Genomic DNA, 19996 nt, shown 5'->3' on the forward strand with positions numbered 1-19996 from the left:
TCCGCACGAGATCAGAACACGAGATAAACACACAAGAACACGATACGAACACACGGCTGAGCAGCGATCGAGCTCTCAGCACCCGTTAACTCCTTCCACCAGAAACTTGGGATCATTTCCCTCTCTTGCCTATTTGTACCCCCTACTACAAACTTTCAGTGCTAGTAACACGAGCAGTAGCGATGAGCTAGACGTAGGGACTTTTCTGCCCGAACCAGTATAAAGCTCGTGTCTTCTAAACACACCATCCGCACTAGATGTGCAATACTACAAATTTACTCATCGCTGGTAACTCAAAAGACCGATAGTTGGCACGCTAGGTAGGGGCCTTTTGCGTGTCTCGACGTCCACACCAGGCCTCGGATGGCTTATCACAGTGTCAGCTAGGTCTCGAACGCGCAGTGTGCTTCGGGAACCTGGACTTCATCGTCACAACAGAGGGAGAGTTGGCATAGGCTCCCACTACCATCCAACCTCTCCACTCCATCGGCCTCGACGTGATAGCCGAGGTGCTTGAGGAGCTGTAGCTACGCGCACCGGAGGCCCGCACCTTCAGGAGTGACCAGCCCCTTGGCTTCCATTACAGGAGGCTAGAGTGCCAGCTCGATGCCTTTCTAGGACCTCGACCATCCCGGGAGGACCTAGATCGCCTCACCTTCTCATTCACCAACATCATGATGCAGCTTGCCATAGGAGAGCCGCTTTCCCTAGAATACCTCTTCCAGAGCGCCCCGACAGCGCTCCTACATGGTCTACGCAACACCGTAGAAACCGTTGGCCACCTTATGGCGCAACGCACTCCCCCGTCCCCTATGAACGACGAGTTCATGGGGATGACTGAATATGTCATGGAATCTTTCCATGACCTCCTTGCAAGAGAATCAGAGCCACCCTCTAGCTCTAACTCTAGCAGGGGGAGCCATCACCCCTCTCATGAATGTTTCATGGCAGCAACCCCTGAGGGATACGTCAAAAGCAACCACGAGGGAGAGGCTACCCCAACAAATGACCTCAACGACAAGATCAAAGGGGATGCAGGGGGCCCCACCTCACCTACGGGTAGAGTAGCTAAAGTCCCGGCACTAAGAGCTTGAGGAAGCGTGACTCTAGCTCGAGCAGGAACGCGTGGAGGTCGAGCAAGAGATTGAGCACCATAGAGATGTTGGGCATGCACGCACCGTGGACTATGACATGAACCGGAGGATCATCGAGGACGATGAAGCACTCCCACACTTCACTCAGGCAAGCTAGATTGCTCTGGGGGCTTTCGAGGCCCACGATGCTTGAGGATTGTCGGGCCCATCACGAGATTCACACGCTACTCGAGCATGCGGCAGCGTAGCATGCCGAGAGCTCGCTGTCCCGACAACACGAGCTCGACGCCAGCTAGTGCGCGCCCTTAGAGCTACCCAATATGGATGTGTTAGTCCACTAGGTGCAGCAAGGTGGTAGGCCACGTGCCATGATCCTTAGTGCATGAGCGTCTTGGCCTCCGTCGAGACGCTCGCAACACCCTTGATGCCCATAGGCATACCCGCAGTGATGCGAGGGAGGCGGCAAGCTACAGCTACCACCCTCATCATGGTAGATGCAACGACAGCGGTGAGGACCGAAGCTTGAGCCCCGACTTGTCAGGACCTTAGGCCTTTGGCCGACACATCCTCAACGCCGTCTTCCCACCGCGGTTCTGACCGCCGACCAACATCCTGAAATACTCTAGGGAAACAAACCCTGGACTATGGCTCGAGGATTATCGGCTTGCTTGCCAAGCCAGTGGAGCAGATAATGATGATTTTATTATCCGCAACCTACCATTGTTCGTAGCCAATTCGGTGCGAACATGGTTGGAACACCTTCCGCCCAACAGAATCCAAAGTTGGGCGGACCTAAAAGAGATCTTCGTGGGAAACTTCTAGGGCACATACGCATGTCCTAGGAACCCCTGGGATCTAAAAAAATTGTCAATAAAAGTTAGGGGAAACTCTTCATGGGTACATCCGACGCTTCTCCCGGTAGTATAACGAGCTACCCAACGTCACCGATGCCAACGTCATAGGAGCTTTCCTATCTGGGACCACCTGCTAGTCCTTGGTTCATAAGCTGGGATATAAGGGCCCATGAACCACCAAGGAGCTCCTCGATATTGCCATCAGCCATGCCTCGGGCGAGGAGGCAGTCGGGGCAATTTTTGACCACCTCAAAGGCAAGGCAAAGCAGGACAAGGACACCGATGAAGGCGCCTCCAACCATCCCAACAAGAAGAAGAACAAGCAGTGGCATGAGTTCTCGCTCAGGGCCACCGCCGACCGTAAGGGGGGTCGGAAGCCCATCGAGGGTATCCCAAACCACTTTGAGAAGCTGCTCGAAGGGCCATGCCCGAACCATGCTTTCCCCATCAAGCACCTATACAAGGACTGCGTCCTCTTGAAGCAGTTCTTGTCCGAAGGCACCAACAAGGGGGAGAATAGGAAGGACCTTAGCTAGATGAAGCATGCGATGTTGCCCTCCTCTGCTTGGCCAAGTACCAGCAAGCGTTACACTAGTTCCATGGCCGTTGAGTGTGGGGTTAGGCCTTCAACATCGGGGACCTGGTGCTCACCTCATCTAGAGCAGCAAGAACTGCTACAAGCTCTCTCCACCATGGGAGGGACCATAGGTCATCGCGGAAGTGCTCCGATGAGGCACCTACAAGCTCAAGACCATCGACGGTGAAGTCTTCATTAATGCCTGGAACATTGAACAGCTACGTCACTTTTACCCTTAATATATGCACACTTTCTCTTATCAGTTTCGCTATCAACTCCTCGATCTTTAGTGACACCCAACCCTAGCAACGGTAGGGGGTCAGGCCTCACTCGAAGGTTGATAAGAGCATATGTATCTGGTAGACATTCTCTATGCTCGACCCTTTCTCACGTTAAGACCCAGAAACAAGGGTTGTGTAAATGGATGCTGAGTAAAACTGGTCAGACTATAAGAAACCTATGCCCCAATGGCTATGGCGTTTTGCTCACCAGCGTGATCAGAGTTTTTTCTGCACCCCAAGCTTTTTAGCCTTAACTACAAAAAGAGTCGGTATGCGTCTAAGAGTATATCCACCTAGCAAACATTCTCTATGTCTGACCCTCTCTCACATTAAGACCTAGAAGCAAGGGACGCGGAAACGAATGCTGAGTAAAAATGGTCAGATTGCAAGAAACCTACGCCCCAGCTGCTATGACATTTTTGCTCACCAGCGTGATCAAAGTTTTTTCCCGCACCCCGAGCTTTACAAGCCTTCATGATGGAAAAGGTCAGAATGCACTAACCTTTTTATACAAAAAGGGGAGAAGGGATAAAAAAATTGTTTGGCCATAACAAAATTTAAGAGCTTGCCCACTTAATACAAGTTCGCCGCCTAGCGTATCTGCCTAACTAATTTCTTTGGGGTGATCCATCCTCTATCCCCGTAGGAAAGTCCTATGCCAGCGGCTCACCCAAGTCGATTGGATGACTCGGGCCACTGCTAAGAGACGGGTAAGGAGCAGTAGGATGCCCCATGCAGGTTATGCCGACTCCGTCACAAACAACGAACCCGGATTCCACTCAGACATATCCGGTAAGAGCTCCCCGAACCTGTCACTTGAGCTATCAAGGTAAGTCCTATGCTAGTGGGTCACCCAAGTCGATCTCTAAGTGACACCCGACCCTAGCAATGGCAAGGGGTCGAGCCTCACTCGGGTGCTAGCAAGAGTGTCTATTCAGTAGACATTCCCTATGCCCGACCCTTTCTCATGCTAAAACCTAGAGGCAAGGTTTGTGGAAACAAATGCTGAGTCAACCTGGTCAGACCGCAAGAAACCTACACCCTAGTGGCTACGACGTTTTTGCTCACCAGCGTGATCAAAGTTTGTTGCCCGCACCCCGAGCTTTAGGCTCCGCCTTCCTAGGAAGGGTTTAGAGGGGCCCACCAGTGGAATCTCCATCAAGGAGAGGCCAATAGGTCACCCAAGTCAATCAGACGGCTCGAGCCATTATTGAGAGATGGGTTAGGAGTAGTAGAATGCCCCATGCGTATTATGCCGATTCCATCACAAACAACAGACCCTGATTCCACTTGAACATATCCGGTAAGAGCTTCCAAAACCCTCACTCGAGCCATCATGGTAAGTCATGTGCCAGTGGGTCACCCAAGTCAATCTCTAAGTGACACCCGACCCTAGCAACGGCAAGGGGTCGAGCCTCACTCGGGTGCTGGCAAGAGTGTCTATTCGGTAGACATTCTCTATGCCCGACCATTTCTCACGCTTAAACATAAAGGCAAGGTTTGTGGAAACAAATGCTGAGTCAACCCGGTTGGATCTCATGAAACCTACGCACCAGCGGCTACGACATTTTTACTCACCAGCGTGATCAGAGTTTGTTGCCCGCACCCTAAGCTTTAGCTTCCGCCTTCCCAAGAAGGGTTTGGAGGGGCCCACTAGTGGAATCTCCATCGAGGAGAGGCCAGCAGGTCGCCCAGGTTGATTGGATAGCTTGGGCCGCTGCTGAGAGATGGGTAAGGAGTAGCAGGATGCACCATGTGGTTAGGCCAACTCCATCATGAATGATGGACTTGGATTCCAAACATATCCGATAAGAATTCCCCAAACCCATCACTTGAGCCATTGAGGTAACTCTACCAACCCCCACTTTACTTTTCTAGAGCATGAGCATTCATTCATCCATTCTCATACATCCAAGCATCGTATATGCAACTATTGCATCACAACACTTCATGTCGTGTCACAAAGCGGTAGTCGTCTCATTCGATATGAGCGGCAATCGACCGAGGTTCGAAGGCTAGCCCACGAAGGGCTTGAGGCCACCTCGCGTCGAATAGAGCTAGGGGAGAAAACACAGATGAGCCACAGCGGCCTTTGCCCGACCCACTCAGAAGCGAACAGGGACATCTTGACCTTCTCGTTCGATCCTAACCTCAAGCCAAGCCCATAGAATCTTCATTGTAGGGAGGCCAGTGGGCCACCTAAGTCAGTCTCTGGAACGACTCGAGCATCTGCTAGGAGGTGGGTTAAGGAGCAATGGAATGCCACATGAGGGCTATGCTGACCCTGTCATGAATGATGGACCTGGATTCCACTTGGACATGCCCGTTAGCGAGCTCGCCAAGCGTGACACTCGAGCCATCGAGGCAATTATCGTTAGCTCAACCCCTCTGATTGCAGAAACCACGGATAGGGTGACACATAAAACTCGACCGACCCCTACCAAGCCCAACAAGGCTCAAAGGCTTGAGCCACCCGACCCTGACTCGGGAATCCGATCGACTGAGGTTCGAAGGCCAGCCCGCAAAGGGCTCAAGGCTGCCTCATGTCAAATAGAGCCAGGGGAGAGAACACAGATGAGCCCCAGCGGCCTTTGCCTGACCCGCTCAGAAGCAGACAGGGTCATCTTGACCTTCTTGTTCGATCCTAACCTCGAGCCAAGCCCATAGAATCTCCATCGAGGAGAGGCCATGGGCCACCTGAGTCGGTCTTTGGAATGACTTAGGCATCTACTGGGAGGCGGGTTAAAGAGCAGTGGAAGGCCACATGAGGACAATGTCGACCCCGTCACGAACGACGGACATGGATTCCACTTGGACATGCCTGTTAGCGAGCTCACTGAGTGCATCACTTGAGCCATTGAGGCAAATGACATTAGCTCAACCCCTCCGGTTATGGAAACCACGGACGGGGTGAAGGTCACAAAGATGAGCCGACCCTCAACAGGACCCCCGCTACAAGAAGGGGCTTGAGGAAAGTTGGACTCACAAGGAGACCGAATGCGCAGTCACCGAACGATGGCTTAGATCCTAGGGATGGGGTACGTACGAAAACTAAGAGTAATGTTTCTTTAAAAAAGAGATGCTTTCTCCTACTAGTTTCGTTATCGTCTCCTCGATCTTTAGTGAAACCCGACCATGGCAATGGCAAGGGGTCAGGTCTCACTCGGGGACTGATAATGGTATATATATATATATCATTTCTGAAATAGTCACCGTGCCCAAACCCCTTCCTCACGTTAAAAACCTAGTGGCAAGGTTTGCGAAAACGAATGACTGAGTAAGGCTAGTCGGACTGCAAGAAACCTACGCCCTAGTAGCTATGGCACTCTTGCTTACTAGCGTGATCAGAGTTTCCCACCCACACCTCAAACTCTATGGTCTTAACAATAGGAAGGGTCGGAACGCATTAACCCCTTTTTTCACATAAAAGGGAAGAAAGAACAGACTTGTGCAAATCAAACAAAAGAATAGACTTGTTCAAATGAAACAAAAGAACAGACTTGCTCAAATGAAACAAAAAGGGTTGGAACTTGTCCGCTTATTAAAAAAACAATCGCCTAACCTATTTAACTAACTAGCCCCTCTAGGGGAGAACTATGACTTCTATCCTGTCCGCCAAGTCCTACAAAAGGGGAGTCACCGCCATCTCCATCTCCTCTAGCTCGTGGACTTCATAACCCGGCACATAGCTGTGGCTCATCGCCTCTAGATCAATGTTGTCCCCATAATGAGAACAAGAAATCATGAAGGACTAATTGACACCGGCGCGAAGGGCATTCCTCTCGAGCTGGCGCACCTGAGCCATGATCTCGATGGCATAAGCTGTGAGCAAGCTGGTCCCCTCCGACCGCACCACCTCAAGGTCATCGCAGACCACTCTAAGGGCGACACTTAGGATACCGAGCTCATCGCTCTCTACCTGAAGATTTCTCCTCACCTCAGCGAGATCCACAGCCAGCTCGGTAGAAACATGCTCGCCCTCTAGCTTCTAGGTCATCTCCCTTTTGAGCTCGGCCTAGAGGGAGTCAACCTTTTGCTGTGCATCATCGCCCTCTTGGTAGGCCTAGTCATGCTCTTAGAAAGCCTAGTCATGCTCCTCGTGAGCCGCGCTACATTCTAAGAGGAGCCTCTCTGTGGTTTGGATCAGCTCATCCCACTCCTTACACAGCGGAACGACCGCCATGGCATCTAGGCTCACCCTTTTCTCTAGGGCCACGAGCTTCTCCTCAGCCCCTAGCTTTAGATCCCTTTCTTTCTCAATCTCACACAGAAGGTCAAGGATCCGCTGGTGGGTTTCAGCATCCTTTTGGAGCAAATCATGCCACTCCTTCCTAACCCTGGCGACTTCTTCATCATCCTTCCGTGACCTCACCGATAGGGCCTCGAATGCCTTCTCGACCTCGTCAGCATCCCGATGGGCCTCAGCCATCCACGACCGAAGATTGGCCACCTCCTCAATGAGGGGAGTCAGCTCGACCACCCTCTGCTAGGAGGCAACGAGCTAAGCTGTCACCTCCCCGCATAGCCATGCCTCCTCGACGAGGCAGTCCTATGCTTCCTTCTGTTGAAGAAGGAACTAAGATTTCCCCCGGTGGTGACCTATAAGGGACTACAGGGAGACGATGGTCAGGATACAAAAAGTATATAGAGAAAGAAAAGGGCAAGAAGCAGGACCAAACAATACCCGGCCGAAGGGAACAACAATGTCATGCAATGCGCCCGTGGCATGGTCTAGGGCCTCGAGCACGGATGCGATCCCTATGTCGAGGCTCTCCCACTCAATGCTGTCTACAGCGTCGTCAAGGGTAAAAAGCATCGATGCCTGATCCTATAGATTCGTCCACTAGAGCAGGGGCTTGCCCCATGCGGGCAACCCATTGCCCACCAACGTCAGGGTTAGGGATGACTCCCCGCTGGCCCCAAGCACCGCCAACCCCTCTCACCGTGACATCCCCACCGAGACGCCCCTTTTAGCGACAGAAGGGGTTAGCGGTGTGGATGTGAACCTCTCTCCAAGCACCATGACTCCCAAGGACCCCTCGACCGTGTCCCCCTCCTTCTGACCCACGCTAGGCTCTGTAGCTTGGGCTACCGATGGCATGGGTGGTGCCAATGCCTCAGGCAATGCTATGGTTGCACTTGACTATGACCCATCTATCACGGCCACTGCCACCTCCACCTGCATCGGTAGGGTCATGATTGGCTGCATTGCGCCTGCCACGATCAGTGCCACGAGTGAGGTCGGTAGCCCCATCCACCCCGCCATCGGTAGTGGTATCGCGGCTGTCACCAGCTGCTCCATGACCTCCAAAGGTGCCCCTTGAATGCTCGTGTCTACCCATCCCACCGAGGACATAAGGGCCACCATGAGCGGTGCCCGACCAGCTGATGACGTAGTCACACTAGCGCCGCTCCCACCCAAAATGGGCGCAACACTAGCCTACGGCCACCGCCCCGATTGGAGGGCGATGCTCTTCTTTGGCGCCAGCGCCAAAGGATTCTGATGCCTACCGACGTTGCAAGGGACGAAACACATAAGTCATGATGAAATCTGACTAAAATAGGAAAAATAGAGGAATTGACAACTCACCTCAGCGCCATCGGGTGATAGATGCATTTGGGGGATGAACCCCCCGACCCTTGTTCTGCCTCATCGGAACAAGGCTATTTCGAGCCTACCCCTTGCTCCTAGGCAGAGGGGCTTGCTCCTGGCAGCTCCTAGGGCACATTGGTAGAACGCACTACTCCCCTTGGCTCTTGGGGCATGACGGTGAAGCTAGACGCCTCCACTGGCACCTCGGGCACGATGATAGAGCCGCCCGCCTCTGTTGGCTCCTAGGGCAGGCCGATGGTATGTCCTACCTCTGTCGGTTCCTGGGGGGCATCATCAGAATGGCCCCCCTCCACCAGCTCCCTAGACGTGCCCTCACCTCCATGGAATAGGAAGGGTCCTGATGCCTGCAAGGATGAACCGACGCCTGTCAGCGCATCCTCGTTCTCCAGGTTGTCCCACTCGATATCGTCAGCTAATGTTCCTTCTTTCTCCATCACCTCATCATCGCCACCATCATCATCGTCATCATCATCGTCAGTGTCCTCCCCTCATTCCCACACCCACAGCTTCCGCTGCTTCTTCCTCTTCTTCTCCACCTTCACCTTCCTCAGCCGCTCACCCTTGGTGTGATTTGCCACCCTCACGGTCGTATCCCTCGGCCATGGCGCTAGGTGATCGGTGATGATGAGGTCCCTTGGCTGCTCCTGCCTCTCTCAAAGTTAGTCTCATGGGGTCAGGAAATCAATTAAAGAGAAGGCAAGAGAAAGGGAAACTTACAAAGACAATGTAGCCTGGCTCCGGCCACATCAGAGGATTCCCTGGCAGTGGGTAGACGAAGTTGAGGGTGGCACCTGCGTCATCCTACAAAGGCTCCATCACCTCTTTGATGCATTGTGTGATCTCAAAGTTGGGGAGCGTTCCCTCGGTGAGCGTCGTTCCATCGAACGGCGCCTCAATCGCCATCGCATATAGCGGGAGCACATGTGTCATCAACGGTGCCACCCTTCTCACGTAGTAAGCCTCGATGATGCCTGACCCTTTTAGGCCGTTCTCCTTTAGGATGTGTATGGCGACGATGTGGTCTCAGATCTTCTTCTTGTCCTTCTACGGGACGCTCCACTTCCTCCACTGCTTTGGGGCCTCTTCGATCTGGCACCCGGTGAACTCTGGTAGAAGGGCAGTGGCGTCATTCTTGAGGTAGAACCACTGCGAGTGCCACCCCTTGTTGGACGTCAAGAGCCGCATGGATGGGTACTCACTGACTCGATTGTTCCTAAGTTGGATGCCAGCGCACCCCATCGGCACGTGCAGCTCCTGCCTACCACCCTTCTCCCTCTTATTCTAGAAGTTGAAGGCAAAGAAATACCTCAACAAGTCAAAGTGGGGGTTGATCCCCAGGAATCCTTCACACAGCGCGACAAACGCCACCATGTGCTAGATCCCATTGGGATTGAGATGTTGTAGCTCGATCTTGTAGGTGTGCTCATGAGGACATGACCTCCATACAAATGACCATGCTTAGAGAACCATATGGAGACCAAAGAGATCAGCGAGGGTGTCCTAACCGAGAAGGAGGCCTGAAGCTCGTCCGGTTCGAGTCACTGAGGTGGAGGTCCAAATCAAGTTCGAGCCCATCTCGTGTTCTAGGACTAGTCTGCCTTAAACTGGTCACCCATAACGCATCCTGACTCTGTTTTTGATGATCCACATATGGATGGAAAGCTAATTCGATAAGGAAGCCAATGCAAGTGATCTCACATCAAAAGCCCATCTAAAACAACAGGAATCATCGAAACAAGTCAGCATTCAGAATCTACTAGGGTGTTGTGACACCATCTTTTAGTCTGTTGGATTGTGTATCGTGTTTGGACCCATTAGGGGGCGTGTCTAGGAGAGTGATGCCCAAGACTCTATAATTAGCAGCCATCGCTCTCCTTAGGGTTTGGGTTTTGTTTTCTTCTTGATTTCCTCATGAAACAGACATCATTTTGCTGTAACTGTGCCACCAAGGCTGCTTGATGTAGACATGGCCCGATCTTCCGATAGGTACGATATCATCGATTGGTGGATACTCGACGTTCATGATCTAGGCTTTGAACCAAGACTGATTCGGTCCCCCACGACTGTTACACCACTGCTCTGTTGGTTATCAACCACGCGAACGTGATTGACCATGCCGAGAAGGCTTTCCTACAATTCCGTTTCCTTTTTGCGGTGTTGAGTTCGTGTCCTAGGACAAGTCTAGTTGCTGGTTTTGGATCGTTTTTTAGTCCAGTTTGTGTTTTCCCTTTGTTTTTCATCATAATCCGTGAACACCTTCAAGTCTTGTTGTGTTTCCTTTGTATCCATCAAACCCTAGTCCCCACCATCTAATTTATTACACTTGTCTTTACTGTTTGCATCTATCCATAGCCGCCACAACAACTTTTGCGCGCATTGTTCCCGTTTTGTCCCCCAATTCGGAGTCAGTTCTTAAAACTGGTCTAGTTTTCACATATGAACTCGGATTTCGACGTTCCATATATCAAAATCGATTAGAAAAAATTTTTGGACCCATCCGTCCCTTGCATTGTCGGGTTTGGAAAATTTTATTTTGGCCAAAAACTGGTCACAAGCTTTTTATCAATCTTGAGCATGTCTTCTGAATTTTCCACAAGCCACGTCTTTCACTTGTTTAAGCTCATGTTTTCTATGGTTCTTTCTTTTGTGCTCCTAAGTGAAGAAAAATATAAAAAGAAAAAGTCAAAGAATCCCAAAAAACAACGATAGCCCAAAAATAGAGAAAAAAGAGGAGCAAAAGTGGAACAATATCGAGAGGGGCACATAGAGAGCGCCATTTGAGTTGTGTTTGCGTGTACTGATTTCCGCCTTGTTCCTAATCATATTCCTGTTGTTCACATCACTTGATAATCTGGTACTTTAAACATGAATAGGCCAACAACTAAGACAAGTACTCGGGATACTTATTCAGCTTTGCTATTCAGTTATGAATATTGTTATTCCTTGCTATTATATTGTGCATGTCCAAGCTCCACTTTCTTCTAACCAAGTACAGGTTCGTCTTGCAACTGTTACACTCAAGCTACAATGGTATCATAGTCATCGACTGATTGCACCGCCTGTTGCTTTGGTAAGAACACTTGTAAGACCGTGGTAAGACGCTTGAGAGTGTGTGACTTTACTCCTTGACCACATCCTATAGTAGCTAATAGGAAAATACATACTTGTGTGTTTTCTTGTTTGATTCTAACAATGGCAGGTTGTTCATATCCATCGACTTATGATGGTATAGGTGCTGATGAGTACATGGAGTGGGAAATTGCCATAGATAACATATTTGCTACTCGCTTTATGTGTCCAAGGAGGAAGCTAAAAAATGCAGCTAGTGTTTTGCAACATTCTGCTTTATCTTGGTGGGAGTCTTTAGATTCTTCAGATAAACCTCAAACTTGGAATGATATGAAACTCCTTATGTGAGAAACCTTTGTTAATCCACCTCCTATTTTGACTTCATATGCTGAGGTGCACCATTTAGAGGAAGAGTCTGTTGTTATTCCTCTTGCTGTGACTAACCTTCTGCAGGATAATGTACATAAGCGAGAGGATGACAAGGAAGAAAATGAGGAGCTCACAACCTCATATGCAAATTCAGAACCATCACTTCATAATGCACCTATTACTCCAACTGAGAACTCAAGTCATGCCCATGGTGCTACACTCATGGAAGGTGAGAATTGTTTTAATGTACTAAATTCTTCCACAAACCATGCTATTATAGAGCAATTGTTAGTGGAACCCTCTCTTGATTTATCTTTGTCCCATGATAATTTGCTTGATGTTCCTTGTGATAAAGATGAATTGGTTGATGATGCTTCAATTTTACATGTTTTGGAACCAATCACTTATGCTAAAAATAAACATGTTATTCATATTGCTACTAAAACTGATGAGCTCAAACTGTTGTCTTCTTTATATACTTTGGGTTACATTGAATTTGATGTTTTGTGTAACCTAGACTGTTTGGAGGTGAGCCTTTTTAAATATGTTGATATTCCTTGGTTTTCTAAACACACATCTCATGTTATTGGCAAATATAACAACAAAGGACAATATATGATACATCGAGTATATGTTCATAGTAATATGAATTATCCTTTTATTGTACAAGATTATGATCATTTAGAGGGCAGCCATAATAATAGAAACATTTTCTCATGTTCCTCAAAGAAACAAGTTCACTTCCAAGATGGGGACCATTGTTGGTTGCTACCTATGCCTGCTAGACCATCTATTCCTACACTGTCTTTGGTTAGTTCTAATCTTTTGCAGGATAGTGTTGACATACATCATGTGCATTCGGATCATGGAGTCTACATGCTTGCTGAAATTTTTATGTGAGATAACTTGCTACAAACTTGGAAACATGGTCATGTTCCTTCTCACAACAATGTCCATTCCCATTATTTTGGAAACCTTGTTTGTCCTCATGTTATGCAGCATCGACTTCAAACAAAATCGACGCCGAGGACGGCTTTTCGTCAAGAAAGGGAGGATGATGAGGACATGACCTCCATACATATGACCATGCTTGGAGAACCATATGGAGACCAAGGAGATCAGCGAGGGTGTCCTAACCGAGAAGGAGGCCAAAAGCTCATCCGGTTCGAGTCACCGAGGTGGAGGCCCAAATTAAGTTCGAGCCCAGCTCAGGTTCTAGGACCAGTCTGTCTTAAACTGGTCACCTAGGACGCATCTAGACTCTGTTTTTGACGATCCACATATGGATGGAAAGCTAATTCGATAAGGAAGTCAATGCAAGTGGTCTCACATCAAAAGCCCTTGGAAATCAATAGGAATCATTGAAACAAATAAGCATCCAGAATTTGTCAGGGTGCTGCGACACCGTCTTTTGGTCCGTTGGACCGTGTATCGTGTTTGGGCCTATTAGGGGGAGTGTCCAGGGGGTGACACCCAAGACTCTATAATTAGCAGTCGTCACTCTCCTTAGGGTTTGGGTTTTTTTTTATTCTTGATTTCTTCATGAAACAGACATTATTTTGCTGCAACTATGCCGCTAAGGCTGCTTGTTGTAGACATGGCCTGATCTTTCGATAGGTACGATAGCATCGATTGGTGGAGACTCGACATTCATGATGTAGGCTTCGAATCAAGACTGATTTGGTCCCCCGCAACCGTTACATCACTACTCCGTTGGTTATCAACCACGCGAACGCGATTGACCTCGCCGAGAAGGCTTTCCTGCAATTTCATCTCTATTTTGCGTTGTTGAGTTCGTGTCCTAAGACAAGTCTGGTTGTTGGTTTTGGATCATTTTTTAGTCCAGTTTGTGTATTCCTTTTGTTTTTCATCATATTTCGTGAACACCTTCAAGTCTTGTTGTGTTTCCTTTGTATCCATCAAACCCTAGTCCACGCCATCTAATTTGTTACACTCGTCTTCACTGTTTGCATCTATCCATAGCCACCACAACATCTTTTGCGCGCATTGTTCCTGTTTTGTCCTCTAATTCGGAGTCAGTTATTAAAACTGGTTAGTTTTCGCATACGAACACGAATTTCGACGTTCCATATATCAAAATCGATCAGAAAAAAAATTCGGATCCGTCCGTCCCCCGCTTTGTCAGGTTTGGAAAATTTTATTTTGGCCAAAAACTAGTAACAAGCTTTTTGTCAATCTTGAGCACGTCTTCTGAATTTTCCACAGGCCACGCCTTTCGCTTGTTTAAGCTCTTATTTTCTATGGTTCCTTCTTTTGTGCTCCTAGGTGAAGAAAAAATATAAAAATATATAAAAAGAAAAAGTCAAAGAATCCCAAAAAACAACAACAGCCCAAAAATAGAGAGAAAAAAGAGGTGCAAAAGTGGAACAATATGTAGAGGGGCACATAGAGAGCGCCATTTGAGTTGTGTTTGCGTGTGCTGATTTCCGCCGTGTTCCTAATCATATTCCTGTTGTTCACATCACTTGATACATCTTGTACTTGGAACGTGAATAGGCCAGCAACTAAGACAAGTACTCGGGATACTTATTCAGTTTTGCTATTCAGTTGTGAATATTGCTATTCCTTGCTACTATATTATGTCTGTCCAAGCTCCACTTTCTTCTAACCAAGTACAGGTTCGCCTTGCAATTGTTACACTCAAGCTACAACAGTATCACAGTCATCGACCGATTGCACCACCTGTTGCTTTGGTAAGAACACTTGTAAGACCGTGGTAAGACGCTTGAGAGTGTGTGACTTTACTCCTTGACCACATCCTATAGTAGCTGATAGGGAAATACATACTTGTGTGTGTTCTTGTTTGATTCTAACAATGACAGGTTGTTCGTATCCACCGACTTATGATGGTATAGGTGCTGATGAGTACATGGAGTGGGAAATTGCCATAGATAACATATTTGCTACTCGCTTTATGTGTCCAAGGAGGAAGATAAAAAATGCAGCAAGTGTTTTGCAACATTCTACTTTATCTTGGTGGGAGTCTTTAGATCCTTCAGATAAACCTCAAACTTGGAATGATATGAAACTCCTTATGCGAGAAATCTTTGTTAATCCACCTCCTATTTTGACATCATATGCTGAGGTGCACCATTTAGAGGAAGAGTCTGTTGTTATTCCTCTTGCTATGACTAACCTTCTGCAGGATAATGTACATAAGCGAGAGGATGACATGGAAGAAAATGTGGAGCTCACAACCTCATATGCAAATTCAGAACCATCACTTCATAATGCACCTATTACTCTTACTAAGAACTCAGGTCATGCCCATGGTGCTACACTTATGGAAGGTGAGAAATGTTTTAATGTACTAAATTCTTTCACAAACCATGCTATTATAGAGCAATTGTTAGTGGAACCCTCTCTTGATTTATCTTTGTCCCATGATAATTTGCTTGATGATCCTTGTGATAAAGATGAATTAGTTGATGATGCTTCAGTTTTACATGTTTTGGAACCAATCACTTATGCTAAAAATAAACATGTTATTCGTATTGCTACTAAAACTGATGAGCTCAAACTGTTGTCTTCTTTATATACTTTGGGTTACATTGAATTTGATGTTTTGTGTAACCTAGATTGTTTGGAGGAGACCTTTTTAAATATGTTGATTTGCCTTGGTTTTCTAAACACACATATCATGATATTGGTAAATATAACAACAAAGGATAATATATGATACATCGAGTATACGTTCGTAGTAATATGAATTCTCCTTTTATTGTACAAGATTATGATCGTTTAGAGGGCACCATAATAATAGAAACATTTTCTCATGTTCCTCAAAGAAACAAGTTCACTTCCAAGAAGGGGACCATTGTTGGTTGCTACCTATGTCTGCTAGACCATCTATTCCTGCATTGTCTTTGGTTAGTTCTAATCTTTTGCAGGATAGTGTTGACATACATCATGTGCATTCGGATCATGGAGTCTACATGCTTGCTGACATTTTTATGCGATATAACATGCTACAAACTTGGAAACATGGTCATGTTCCTTCTCACAACATTGTCCATTCTCATTATTTTGGAAACCTCGTTTGTCCTCATGTTGTGCAGGATCGACTTCAAACAAAATCGACGTCGAGGACAACTTTTTGTCAAGAAAGGGAGGACAATGAGGACATGACCTCCATACATATGACCATGCTTGGAGAACCATATGGAGACCAAGGAGATCAGTGAGGGTGTCCTAACCAAGAAGGAGGCCAGAAGCTCATCCGGTTCGAGTCACCGAGGTGGAGGCCCAAATTAAGTTCAAGCCTATCTCAGGTTCCACGACCAGTCTATCTTAAACTATCACCCAGGACGCATCCAGACTCTATTTTTGATGATCCACATATGGATGGAAAGCTAATTCGATAAGGAAGCCAATGCAAGTGTTCTCACATCAAAAGCCCTTTGAAATCAACAGGAATCATCAAAACAAGTCAGCATCCAGAATCTGTCAGGGTGCTGCAACACCGTCTTTTGGTCCATTGGACCGTGTATCGTGTTTGGGCCTATTAGGGGGTGTGTCCAGGGGGGTGACACCCAAGACTCTATAATTAGCAGCCATCACTCTCCTTAGGGTTTGGGTTTTGTTTTGTTCTTGATTTCCTCATGAAACAGACAACATTTTGTTGCAACTGTGCCGCCAAGGCTGCTTGATATAGACATGGCCTAATCTTTCGATAGGTACGATAGCAACGATTGGTGGAGACTCGACGTTCATGATCTAGGCTTCGAATCAAGATTGATTCGGTCCCCCACAATCGTTACACCACTACTCTGTTGGTTATCAACCACGCGAATGCGATTGACCTCACCGAGAAGGCTTTCCTGCAATTTTGTCTCTATTTTGTGTTGTTGAGTTCATGTCCTAAGACAAGTCTGGTTGCTGGTTTTGGATTATTTTTTAGTCTAGTTTGTGTATTCCCTTTGTTTTTCATCATAATCCGTGAACACCTTCAAGTCTTGTTGTGTTTCCTTTGTATCCATCAAACCCTAGTCCACGCCATCTAATTTGTTACACTTGTCTTCACTGTTTGCATCTATCCATAGCCGCCACAACAACTTTTGCGTGCATTGTCCTGTTTTGTCCTCTAATTCGGAGTCAGTTCTTAAAACTAGTTAGTTTTCGCATACAAACTCGGATTTCAACATTCCATATATCAAAATCGATTAGAAAAAAAATTCGGATCTATCCGTCCCCCGCTTTGTTAGGTTTGGAAAATTTTATTTTGGCCAAAAACTGGTCACAAGCTTTTTGTCCATCTTGAGCACGTCTTCTGAATTTTCTATAGGCCACGCCTTTCACTTGTTTAAGCTCATATTTTATGTGGTTCCTTCTTTTGTGCTCCTAGGTGAACAAAAAATATAAAAATATATAAAAAGAAAAGGTCAAAGAATCCCAAAAACAACGACAGCCCAAAAATAGAGAGAAAAAAGAGGTGCAAAAGTGGAACAATATGTAGACGGGCAAATAGAGAGCGCCATTTGAGTTGTGTTTGCGTGTGCTAATTTCCTGCATTGTCTTTGGTTCGTTCTAATCTTTTGCAGGATAGTGTTGATATACATCATGTGCATTCGGATCATGGAGTCTACATGCTTGCTGAAATTTTTATGTGAGATAACATGCTACAAACTTGGAAACATGGTCACGTTCCTTCTTACAACATTGTCCATTCTCATTATGTTGTGCAGGATCGACTTCAAACAAAATTGACGTCGAGGACGACTTTTCGTCAAGAAAGGGAGGATGATGAGGACATGACCACCATACATATGACCATGCTTGGAGAACCATATGGAGACCAAGGAGAATAGCGAGGGTGTCCTAACCGAGAAGGAGGCCTGAAGCTCATCCGGTTTGAGTCACCGAGGTGGAGGCCCAAATCAAGTTCGAGCCCATCTCAGGTTCCAAGACCAGTCTGCCTTAAACTAGTCATCCAGGACGCATCCGGACTCTGTTTTCGATGATCTACATATGGATGGAAAGCTAATTCGATAAGGAAGCCAATGCAAGTGGTATCACTTCAAAAGCCCTTTGAAATCAACAGGAATCGTCGAAACAAGTCAGCATCTAGAATCTGCCAAGGTGCTGCGACACCGTCTTTTGGTCCGTTGGACCGTGTATCATGTTTGGGCCCATTAGGGGGCGTGTCTAGGGGGTGACGCCCAAGACTCTATAATTAGCAGCCATCGCTCTACTTAGGGTTTGGGTTTTATTTTGTTCTTGATTTCTTTGTGAAACAGACACCATTTTGCTGCAACTGTGCCACCAAGGCTGCTTGCTGTGAACTAGGGCCCTAGTTCTTTATCTTGTTTGCCTATGGCAATTAGTCCTTACGAATAAAGACTTGAACTCCTTCTCGTTATCATATGCCTCATATTTATTTGCAATTTCAGATTATGTTCATCCCGTTCTTGCTTGTGTTCTCGATTCGCTTGTAGGAAAGCCTTCTCGGTGAGGTCAATCACGTTCGCATGGTTGATAACCAATGGAGTAATGGTGTAATGGTTGCGGAGGACCGAATTAGTCTTGGTTCGAAGCCTAGATCATGAACGTTGAGTCTCCACCAATCGATGCTATCGTACCTATCGGAAGATCGGGCCATGTCTACATCAAGTGCAGCAGCCCCTAGAGGAATTTGTGGTAGGTGTCGTGAGCCCACACTCGTGGAAGTGGGTGAATGACACCATATAGCCATCGGGCGGCGACAGCAAATCCTTGTTGCCGGGCAGCAACCACTCCTCGATCGAGGTCCGTGCATAGAGAAGACCACGATGGACGAGGCCCTCCATTTTCTGGAAGGTGATGTTAGAACGGCACCATGGATCCATTGGAGGAGGGGCCGGATGGATGCGAGCTCAATGGTGGTGGAGATGCGGAGGCAGGAACCAATATGAACCTCATGTCCTCTAAACACACCATCCGGACCAGACATGCAATACTACAAATTTACTTGTCGATGGTAACTCGAAACACCGATAGTCTGCTTCCACTCTGCCAAGCGCCTCCACACCGCCTAGCACCCAAATGTCCACCTACCCCCATAGGCCAGGCGGGCACCCTTTGACTGGAGACTAGTCGTGCCTAGGCGGAGCCAAGGCGTCGCCTTTTTGAACTTTGAGTAAAGCAACTCACTAGCGTAGAAACAACTAAAACTACACGGTTGACTTAGCAGAAATAAACATAGATGAAAAATGGGCAATTCAAGAAGTATAATATATTCTATTTTTTAATGTTGTTTGGTGAATTTTGGAAAATATATGAATGCAAGCTGCAATAAATTAATTAATAAAATCAATTCATGTCCATGCATTTTCACTTTGCGTATGTGTCTTTCTTATTGGCAGTGCACACAAGGTTATGCAGCCAATTGGCTAACATCCAAACCATATTCCTCCACAAATTAACTCAGACTAAGCCATATTATCTCCTCCAAGCCACCTATTTCTATCAATTACTAACAAAGTGATAAATCCAACATAAGTAAAATCTATCATTTGCATGGGGCAAAATATAATAAATAAGACATACTTGACCGCTTGTTCTAGAAAATACTTGCCACGTTGCCTTTGTCACAGGGTATGCATGTCTCCTCCAGGACAAAACTCCATAACTAGACATGAAAATTTATCAGTCTCAAAGAGGGTATACGATGTAGGAAGGAATGGGTGATCCAAGCACTACAAGATGTCCTTTTTAGTCTGGAGTCAAAGCTATCGGAGACCAATACCAGGGTACACAAAGAGGAGGAGCTAATAACCATGAATGTTAATTCATCTGAGCAGTCAAAGGCGCGACTATAGCACTTGCCGACCCCTAGGTACACAAGCTCTGCCACGCCTGGCCTCTAAGGGCTAGTTCTGCCTCGCCCGACCTCTGAGGGCTGGCTCTGCCTCGCCTGACTCTTGGGTCTGCGCTCTGCCTTGCCCGACCTTCAAGGGCCGGTTCTACCTCACCCGACCTCTGAGGGCTGGCTTCGCCTTGCCCAACCTCTGAGGGCAGAGCTCCGCCTCGCCCGACCCTTGGCTCCGCGCTCTGCCTCGCCCGACCCTTGGGTTTGCATTTCGCCTCGCTCAACCCTCAGGTCCAAGCTCCACCTCGCCAGACCCTTTGCTCTGTGCTCT

At 47.4% G+C, this 19996-nt stretch overlaps 1 pseudogene; it reads right to left on the bottom strand.

Moving 5' to 3' along the window:
- The window catches only part of LOC136521957 (protein kinase G11A-like), a 57051-nt pseudogene that overhangs the window by 8659 nt on the left and 28396 nt on the right, over positions 1–19996 (bottom strand).

This window comes from Miscanthus floridulus, chromosome 18 (assembly GCF_019320115.1).
Source record: "Miscanthus floridulus cultivar M001 chromosome 18, ASM1932011v1, whole genome shotgun sequence".
NCBI lineage: Eukaryota > Viridiplantae > Streptophyta > Magnoliopsida > Poales > Poaceae > Miscanthus > Miscanthus floridulus.